Raw genomic sequence first — 10965 nt, forward strand, 5'->3', positions numbered from 1 at the left:
GATGAGAAGGGCCATTTTGGCTTTGGTATGGATGTTGAGATGTGTTGTTAGGTGAGTGCTAATATGATCTCTGTGTGGGATGTTGGTGAGCTGCATTGTTGTTGGGGTTGTGGCGTCTCTGATCTTGGCCTTGGTCTTGTTGATTTCCCCACCCAAAGTTTGGGTGGTTCCTCCAGCCAGGATTATACGTTTTAGAGTATGGGTCATGGTTCCGCCTAGGTAAATTTCCAATGTAGTTGGCTTGCTCCTGACTACCCTCTGCTTCTTCATTCACTCTTTCTTGAGTTGCTGCTGAAGTGGTGATTGCTGCTACTTGATTCCTCTCCATCTTCTTGGTGAGGTCAGCCAATTGCTTGGTAATTATCTTGTTTTGAGCTAGCAGTACATCCACATTGTTTAGCTCCATCACTCCTCTAGTGTTGCCTCTTTCAGAAGCATAGAAGTAGTCATTCTCAACTACAGTCTCAATGACATCTATGGCTTCTTCAATGGTCTTCTTCTTGTTCAGAGATCCCCCGGATGAGTGGTCTACTGCCTTCTTTGATTCATAAGAAAGACCTTCATAGAAAATGTGCAGCTGCACCCATTCATTGAACATATCTGGCGGGCATCTTCTTGTCAAGTCTTTAAATCTCTTCCATGCTTCATATAGAGTCTCACCATCTTGCTGCCTGAAAGTTTGAACCTTAGCTCTCAACCTGTTAATTCTTTGAGGAGGATAGAATCTCGCCAAGAATTTGTTTACCACATCTTCCCAGGTTGTTAAGCTCTCCTTCGGGAAGGATTCCACTCATTTAGATGCCTTGTCCTTGAGTGAGAAGGGGAATAGAAGTAGTCTGTAGGTGTCAGGATGAATACCATTAGACTTCACAGTGTCATATATCCTCAGGAAGGTGGTTAGATGTTGATTGGGATCTTCTTGAACACTTCCTTCGAATGAACAATTGTTCTGAACAAGGGTAATGAGCTGTGGCTTTAGTTCAAAGTTGTTGGCATGTATGGTTGGCTTTTGGATGCTACTTGTACAGTTTCATGGGTTTGGATTGATGTAGGATCCTAGAACTCTTCTCTCTTGCCCAGCATGATGCGTTGGACCTTCTCTGCCATGGTTGTGAGCCTCTTCTTCATGCTGGTTCTCCATATTCTCATCCATGTCTAGTTCAAAGTACTCTTCCTCTTCCTCAGCACCAACTACTCTCTTCCCTCTTGTTTCCCTCATTAATCTAAGGAAGGTCCTCTCAGGTTCAGAATCAAAGAAAGTTGAAGCCCCGCTTCTTCTACCTGTCATATAACCAACAAGGCAAAAGCAAGAAGGGTAGATGCAGACAGTATTTTCTGCAGAAATGCTGTTAGTGTGAGTGATGTAATATATCAAATAGTTAGTGGGTCAGTGGACCAAATAGTAAAAAAAATGATATGCAGATAGCACTACAAATGGGTGAGAGGTAAAGGGAAGGAAATAATTAAAACTGAAAGTAAATTACTCAGATGGAATTAAATCAAACAAAAGAAAAGTGCTCAATCTAGTTATCCACCAATTTAATCATTGTTGATACAAAATCAATCCTCGGCAATGGCGCCATAAACTTGATGCACGGAAACTTGTCTCTCAACAGATTTCCCTCGGTAAGTATACCGAATTGTCGTCAAGTAAAAACTCACAATAGAGTGAGGTCGAATCCCACAAGGATTGACTGGTCAAGCAACTTTAATTGGAGGAATGTTCTAGTTGAGCTAAGCAGAATTTGATATGAGAATTGCAAAAAATTAAATGGCGGGAAGTAAATGGCAGAAAATGTAAATGTCGGAAATAAAGAGCTGAATATAAATGACGGAACGTAAATTGCAGAATCTTAAATGGGGAATGGGGAATTTAGCATGAAAGTAAATGGCAGAAACTAAAGAGAATGGGTAAGATCAGAAATGGGGAATTCGTTGGGCTCAGGAGATGTTGCATTCTCCAGATCAAGTTCATTCTCATCTCTTCCTCAATCAATGCATTCATTGATCTCCTTGGCAATCTTAAGTGATTGAATTCCAATTCCTTGGTAACTCAATCTCTCAAATCTTGATCAATAGCCAATTCTTTGGTCTAATTGCTCATGAGAAGAGATGAGGTGTGGTCACTGATTATACCACATGTATTTCCAAATCAAAGTATAGGGAGAATTATATGTCACCATATCCACCCAAACCCCAATTTGGTCTAACATGAGAAAACATTTCTAGCATGATCTCTTCATTCCTCTTCCAAGGTTCAGAAGAGATCCAAGTATGAATAGTTTCTTTTCCAAGACAACTATCCAATTGGATGAAGATTGAAAGCTTTCAAGTAAAATCAAGAAAAAAGATAGAAGAAGAATAATGAAAACTATTATTGATCCATCAAATTACAACAGAGCTCCCTAACCCAATGAAAGGGGTTTAGTTGTTCATGGCTCTGGGAATGGAAAGCAAAGATGGAGAGTACATTCTAAAGTAAAACTAGAAGTTGCAGAGAAAGTAAAATGATACAGAGAGTAGTCCTCTCAATCCCCAAAAGCTCATCTCTAGTTCAAAACTACCCCTTATATATATTACTCTTCTAATCTTCCAGTTGGCTCTTCAAGTCTTGGATATGGGCCTTTGGATCTTGAGTTGAAGCAGTTTGGAATCTTCAGTGGGCTCAGCTTTACTTGCAGAGAAAGTGTGAAGTAGGCATGGGCTTTGGCTAGGACGTTAGTGGCGTTAACGTTAAGTGAAAATGTGGGTTCGAGAACGTTAGTGACAATCACCTTTTGCACTAACTTTCCTAGCCCAAGATGAGTTACGTTAACTTCAACGTTAGTGGCACTAACGTGACCACTAACGTTTCCTCTTGATCCATCGCGAGCGTTATTGGCGTTTACCTTTGCCAATAACGTTGCCCTTGGCCCCTTCATCCCTACGTTAGAGTTCACGTTCGTGTAGCTAACGTGACTCTTAACGTGGGTATGCCTCAACTTCGAGAGCGTTAGTGACACTTACCTTTGTCACTAACGCTCCAAACACCCTTCTTCCCACGTTAGAGTTTACGTTACTTAGGTTAACGTGACTTCTAACGTGGTAGTGATAGCCATCTCCAACGTTAGTGACAAAGGTGAGTGTCACTAACGTTGGCTCATCATTCCTTTCCTCCACGTTAGCTTCCACGTTAATGCAATTAACGTGGCAACTAACGTGACTAATAGAGGCTTAGTCCAATGTTAGTGACAAAGGTGAGTGTCACTAATGTTGGCTTTTCATTGCTTCTCCCACGTTAGAGTTCACGTTAATGTACTTAACATGGCTAAGTGTGCCCCTCTCCCTAATGTTAGTGGCATTCACTTTTACCACTAACGTGGAGCTTTACTTTTCTTCCACGTTAGCTTCCACGTTAACGTAGTTAACGTGGACACTAACGTGGGCTATGATGGCTCACGAAAGCATTATTGGTGTTCACTTTTCTCATTAACGTTGTAAGCTAGCCCCCTTTCCACGTTAATGGTCACGTTAGTTGGACTAACGTGGCATCTTCCTTGCTTTCTTTGTCCTAAAATCAAGCAAATAAAGTGCATCAAAGGTAGGTTCTAACCCATGAGATCATGTATCATTCAATTTATCATTCAATTCATGCATAATTCTCATGAAATCATATAAAATTCATAATGTTTGTTTGAATCAAGATGTAAATGATTATTTACCCAAAACTTGCTTATTTCCTAAGAAAGTGCATGAAACTACCCTAAAACCATAAAGAAAGGTTCAGTGAAACTGGCCAAAATGCCCTGGCATCACAGACAAAATCATATAGTTGCATTCATACACATAGGTTGCATTGCATAGTATGAGTCTTACTTTTCCTACACATTTATTTTATCTCCTTAAGCTAAGCATGAGGACATGCTAATGTTTAAGTGTGGGGAGGTTGATAAACCACTATTTTAAGGTTTATCTTGTGTTTAATTGAGTGGTTTCATCAAGCCTTTACCTACTTATTCATATGATTTGCATGATTTTATAATCCCTTCCTAGTATTGTTTTATGATTGAAAACTTGCTTCCGAAAGATCTTTAATTAGTATATTTTAATTCTCTTCTATACCATTCGATGCCGTGATCCGTGTGTTAAGTGTTTCAGGCTTTACAGGGCAGGAATGACTTAGAGAATGGAGAGGAAGCTTGCAAAAATGGAAGGAACACAAGAAACTAAGGAGATGACCAGCGAACACCGACGTGCGCGCATGGCTCACGCGAGCGCGCGGAATGGAGAAAATTGCAGCGACGCGTACGCGTGGATTGGATTCTGCACAAATAACGCGAACGCGTGGACAACGCGCTCACGGGACAAGAAAAATCGCTGAATGACGCGAACACGTGGATGACGCGTATGCATGACCTGTGCGATCTGCAGAATTAACAAAAAACGCTGGGGGCGATTTTGGGCCACATTTTGACCCAGTTTTCGGCCCAGTAACACAGAATAAAGCCAAAGAACATGCAGAGACTCAAGACACAACTTCACACAATAGACAACACAAGTTTAGATAAATTGATACATTCTCATTAGGATAGTTTTAGGTTTTTAGATCTGAATTTAGAGAGGATTACTCTTCCTCTAGGTTCTCTTTACATTCCCAGTTTATTGCTTTTGCTTTTGGATATTGAAGAGTCATTACCTCCGTTGAAGATACTATTCTAGTTTGTTTCCTTACTTACTCTTTTATTTATTCCATATTCTTAATTCTTGTTTAAAGTAGTAAGTGGATTATTTTCATGAATTGTTAATGCAAAGGATTACTTTTACTTTTAATTAATTTTGAATCCCTATTTTATTTAAATTCATCATGTCTTCTTCTTATATTTTTATGAGCGTTATATTCATGTCAATGGAGTAGATTCCATACTTGACATGGGGTTGATTAAAAGGAGACACTTGAGTTGGAAGGCTTAAGTACTGTTTAGACTAGAAATTGTTGGCTAGTTCTATATTTACTAACGCTAGACCTTCCCAAGGGAGAGGACTAGGATTTGCGAATAAGAGTTAGCTCAATCACTTGAATTTCCTTTATTTAGTAAGGGTTAACTAAGTGAAAACAACAACCTTTTTAATACTACACTTAAGAGATCCCAACAAGGATAGAACTTCTAATTAATCATTCCCCCAGTCAAGGCCTTTTTATTTAGAATATTAATAATCATTCTTAGTTTTTATTGCTTTAATTTACAATTATTTAATTGCTCATTATTCAACTCTCTCAACTCTCGTGGAATTTCCTAATTAATAAAATAGCATCCTTTCTTGCAACTCGTTAGGAGACGATCTGGGACTCATACTCCCAGTATTTTTCAATTCTAAATTTTTGTGACACCCTTCTAAATTGGTGAGGCGGATTTTAGCTGGTTAAGAGCTATACTCGTAACGCTGTTCTATTATATTATAATCTCTTAATTGGCCTAACTTCTGCCACGCACTCGTGGTCCGTCACCAAATTTTGGGAGCCACTCCTATCTTTGATTTCTAAATCAAATTCTTGCAGCAAAAATATCCAACATATCAACCTTGGTTTGGACTCTTTTTTAGCTAATAAATATTTTAGAGCTACATGGTCTAAGTACACTACCACCTTAGTACCAAGTAAGTAGTCTCAGAATTTATCCAGAGCAAAAACTATAGCCAGAAGCTCTTTTTAAGTGGTAGTATAATTAGACTGAGCAGCGTCTAAGGTCTTAGAAGCATAAGCAATTATATAAGGCGATCACACATTATCTCAAATGGCTGACTCCAATCTGACCCTCTCACAATCTGAGCTTGAGTCAAGGCGCTCTTCAGCTTATCAAACGCTTTCATGCAGTCCTCACTCAGCTCAAATTCAACATCCTTCTGCAGCAGTCGGGATAAAGGCAATGCTACCTTACTGAAGTCCTTGATAAACTGCCGGTAAAAACCTGTGTGACCAAGAAACGAACGGACTTCTCTCACAGAGGAGGGGTAAGGTAAACTAGAAATGACATCTACCTTTCCTGAATCAACTAAAATACCAGTATTAGTAACAACATGTCCTAGAACAATACCTTGTTTAACCATAAAATGACATTTTTCAAAATTCAAAACATGGTTTGAACTAACACACCTGTCTAATACTCTAGCTAAACTATCCAAGAAAAGGTTGAAAGAATCACCATACACACTAAAGTCATCCATGAAAACTTCCGTACAGTTCTCAAGAAGATGTGAGAAAATGCTCATCATGCATCTTTGGAACGTAGCTGGTGCATTACATAAGCCAAAAGGCATCCTCTTATATGCATATGTTCCAAAGGGACATATAAAAGTAGTTTTCTACTGATCTTCAGAAGCTATATGAATTTGAAAATAGCCAGTATAACTATCTAGGAAACAGTAGTGTGATTTACCTGACAGGCGATCAAGCATCTGATCGATAAAAGGCAATGGGTAGTGATCCTTGCGAGTAGCCTGGTTGAGGCGCCTATAATCAATGCACACCCTCCAAGGGTTTTGCACTCTAGTTGCTATGAGTTCCCCATGCTCATTCTTCAGTGTTGTGATGCTAGACTTCTTTGGTACCACCTGTACTGGGCTGAGCCATTCACTATCTGAGATCGGATAAATGATGTCAGCTTCAAGCAGTCTGGTCACTTCCTTCTTGACAACCTCTAGAATGGTGGGATTCAGCCGCCTTTGAGGTTGGCGGACAGGCCTTGCTCCCTCTTCTAAAAATATACAGCACTCACAGACTTGAGGGTTGTTGCCTACTATATCCGCCAAGCTCCACCCAATAGCCTTTTTGTGTCTTCTCAACACACTAAGCAACTGCTTGTCTTATTGGGATGTGAGTTCCCTTGCAATGATACTGGGAGCTTCTGATTATCCTCAAGGTAAGCATACTTGAGGTTGGGTGGAAGGGGCTTTAACTCCATTTTCTACTCATGGCTGGGCACTTGATCATCTGGAGCCATTGGTGGGGGCAAGTTATCTTCAGTAAGCTCAGAGGGTTTCCCCACACTTGCACCTTGCTCCATCTTCATCACTTCTATGTCTTCTTGATGAGCTTCAGCCACAGTCTCATCAATAATATCGCACTGGAAGATGGAGTGATCTTCCGGTGGGTGCTTCATAGCTTCATCCAGGTTGAAGCTCACTGCTCGGCCATCTATCTCAAAAGAGTAAGTTCCTGAGAAGGCATCCAATTGGAACCTTGAAGTCTTTAGAAATGGCTTTCCAAGCAGGATGGATGACGGTCTTCCTGAGTCATTAGGTGGCATCTTCAAGATGTAGAAGTCAATAGGGAACGTTAGCCCCTTAATGCTCACCAGCACGTCCTCAGTAATTCCGACCACCGAAATTATGCTTTTATCTGCCAAAACAAAACGTGCTGCCGACCTTTTTAAGGGAGGGAGCCTCAAAGCATCATATACAGATAATGGCATAATACTCACGCACGCACCTAAATCACACATGCAGTAAAAAAATTGTACACCCTCAATAGTACAAGTAAACCATGCATGGCCCCGGATCCCCATATTTTTCTGGTATGGCACCCATTAAAGCAGATATAGAGCTACCTAGAGGAATAGTTTCTAAATTATGTATTTTATCTTTATTCATGCATAAATCTTTTAAAAACTTTGCATATTTAGGTACCTGGCGAATAGCATCAAAAAGGGGAATGGTTACTGGTGCGGAATTTATAACCCACAAACCTACCGTCAAGTGCACCGGGTCGTACCAAGTAATACCCCAGGTGAGTGAGGGTCGATCCCACGAGAATTGATGGACTAAGAAACAATGGTTAAGTGATTTACTTAGACAAACAGAAAAGAGCGTTTGGGTCGCAATTGCATCAAACAGTAAATTCAGAAAATTAATAAAGCAAGCAGTAAACAAGTTGTGAATAATATATGGAGAAAACAGTTAAGGCTTCAGAGATATCTATTTTTCGGATTGACTTTTCTTACTAACTATTTTAATCATGGAAGATTTAATTCATGGCAAACTATATGTAACTAAACCCTAATTCCTTAGACCTTTTTAGTCTCCTCTAAAATTCATCAACCGCAAATTCCTTGGTCACTTAATTCCAATTAGAGGGTGAAGTTCAATTCTAGTTTATATGCCACAGAAATCCTAATTACCCAAATATAAGAGGATTATATGTCACGTATCCCGTTAAGTCCAGATAATTAGAAATTTAGGAGAATATATATTCAAGCTGTTGTTCAAGTAAAGAGCTTTTCCAAGTTATACAAGAACTCAATTAGAACAAGGGTCATACTACCGTTCCACCCAAATTCATAAAATAAAGAACGAAAATAATTCTTGAATTATAAATCAATACATGAATTACAATAGAAAAATAATAATATCAATCCATACAATAGATAGAGTTCCTAACCTTAACAATGGAGGTTTAGTTGCTCATGGTTCAGAGAGAAAACTAGGATTCCGGTAAATTCTAAACTGCGAAACGAGGTAGAAGAGAAGAGATTCTTTTTCCTTTTATATATAATCCTAATTAATGTAAAATATATTTTCTAAAACTAAATAATATATTTTCCTATTTTTAAATAAAATAAAGCTTAAATCAGAATTAATAGGAGATTGCGTGCTTGCTTCTTGGAGAGTTGGGGACCACTTGATTCCTTAATAATCCACGTCTAACTTGAGAAATCTCAAGTTAGGCGCAGCCTTGGCCGAATTTATGGAGAAGAAGTATAGACTATTATATATCGTTGAAAAGCTCTAGAAGTTAGCTTTCCAACGCCACTCGAATCACGTCAATTAGATCTCTGTAGCTTGAGTTATTTAGGTTTGAGTGCAGAGAGGTCAGGGTTGACAGCATCATTCGCCTTCTTCTCTTTTTCTGCGAAAACTCCATCAAATCCATCTGAATGCTATCTAAAATAAACAGAATTGCACATGACTCAAAGTAGAATCCATAGTGGCTAAAAGATAATTAATTCTTGATTAAACTCAACAAATTAAATGCAAATTTACTAGGAAAAGGTAGGAAAGATGCTCACGCATCACAACACCAAACTTGAATTGTTGCTTGCCCTCAAGCAACCAAAATTAGTACATGATTAAGATGTGAATTTGCATGAGAGGTGAGAGTCCAGTTATGCTCATGTCTCTTCTTAAAGTGGGGTTTATCTATTATAATTCTGAACAGTTTCGCCATCTCACTCTCCTTTGAGTCACAGGTGTCACTATCATTCGGAATTAGAATCCGGATCATATTATGAATTCTCTGCTCTTTGTACTCCAGTTAATCCCTGAACACATCATACATCCTTTACTTCTCAATGAATTGGTGCTTTGCACCTTGAGTCTAGCCGTGACTTTAAATGTTTTGTCTCAAGCTTCACTTGACACAAAAATACCACAAGCACTTGACTAGGAAACTCTCTTTAAGTTCTGATTTTTCTTTCAGTTACTCCCAGACAGTGGTGCTCAGAGCCTTTGGCTTACTCTGCAAAATGTATTTGGCCTCGACTCTAGATATTCTGTCTCAAGGATTACTTGACACAAGAACACCACAAGCATATGACTAAGGAAACAACTCTTTGAGCTTTTAATCATATCTGACCTCCTTAGTCATTGATGCTTAGAGCTGATGAGTATTTTGGTGAAAAATAAATTTCTCCCAAAACACACAAATCTAACCGGCAAGTGCACCGGGTCGCATCAAGTAATAAAAACTCACGGGAGTGAGGTCGATCCCACAGGGATTGATGGATCAAGCAATTTTAGTGGGTGATTAGTTTAGTCAAGCTGACATTTAGTGAATTGTGTGAAATTGTAGCCAACAGAAAGTAAATGACAATGAATTTAAAGTTGCAGAATGTAAATTGGCAAGTAACTTAAAGAACAAGAAATGTAAATTGCAAGAATCTTAAATGACAAGAAATATAAATTGCATTAAATGTAAAGGGAATTGGGAATTGGATTTGCAAAAATTAAACAAGGAAAAGTTCAATTTCAACAAGCAGAGAAGTAAAAGATGGATTTGATTGATTCGGAACCAAAACAGAAATGTAAATAAACATGAAAAGCAATAAACAGAGAATGTAAAATTGGAATTAAGATCTCAGGACCTAAGAGACTAGATAACCAAGTCTAGATCTCAATGCCTTCCTAGATCCAACAAGAACAATTGCAAAGGAAATGTAAATTGCAGAGAAATTAGATGAAGAGCAATTAACAGAAAATTCGATTCAATTAAGCAGTAAAGAAAGCAGAGAGAAATCTCAGAGGGAGAATGAAACAGAACACCTTCAATTCTCCACCCAAGACTCAAAAAACAAAGAAAAGAAAATTAAAGAGAGCTCTCAAATCCTTGTGCTCCCTAATGGAGCCAGCCTCCCCACAAATATGAAAATGATGCCTTATATAGGCTTTATAAAATGGAAATGAAAATGAAATTAAAAACAAATTACAATTAAATGAAATTCCTATTGTATCTATTTCTTGTGCCTTTGAGTAATGATCATGGGCCCTTGCTCTTGATGGAATTGGGTTGATAGAGGCCTTGGTTGATTGCTCTTGGAGTTTGAGGAGGAACCGAAGTGAACCAAATGAACCGGGTTGGAGTTTTGCAAAAGTTGGAGTAAAAGTTGGAGCAAAAGTTAGGGGGCTAACTTTTGGTCTAACTTTTCATATCAGCCCACAAAATTTGCTGCTATCCACGTTGGGGCAAAAGTTAGGGGTCTAACTTTTGCTCCAACGTTGGCCTCCCTTATGCATGTTCATGGCGCCAACTTTGTCCTCTTGTCATGTTGCCAATTTTATGCCCAATATAGACTATCATATATGGTTGGAAAGCTCTGAATGTCAGCTTTCTAACTCACTTGGAATCACTTCAATTGGACATCTACAACTCAAGTTATGATCATTTGAAGAGGGCATGGTCGCTGGCTTTGGTGTGCAGCGTTTGAGGTAACGTTT

General features: G+C 38.9%; 1 non-coding gene across 1 annotated transcript; it reads left to right on the plus strand.

Moving 5' to 3' along the window:
* The first annotated feature begins 593 nt into the window (after window positions 1–593).
* Window positions 594–700, plus strand: LOC112787326 (small nucleolar RNA R71). Its single transcript, XR_003194745.1, has one exon. It is a non-coding gene; the product is annotated as a small nucleolar RNA R71 (small nucleolar RNA).
* The last annotated feature ends 10265 nt before the right edge of the window (window positions 701–10965 follow it).

This window comes from Arachis hypogaea, chromosome 20 (assembly GCF_003086295.3).
Source record: "Arachis hypogaea cultivar Tifrunner chromosome 20, arahy.Tifrunner.gnm2.J5K5, whole genome shotgun sequence".
NCBI classification, from domain to species: domain Eukaryota; kingdom Viridiplantae; phylum Streptophyta; class Magnoliopsida; order Fabales; family Fabaceae; genus Arachis; species Arachis hypogaea.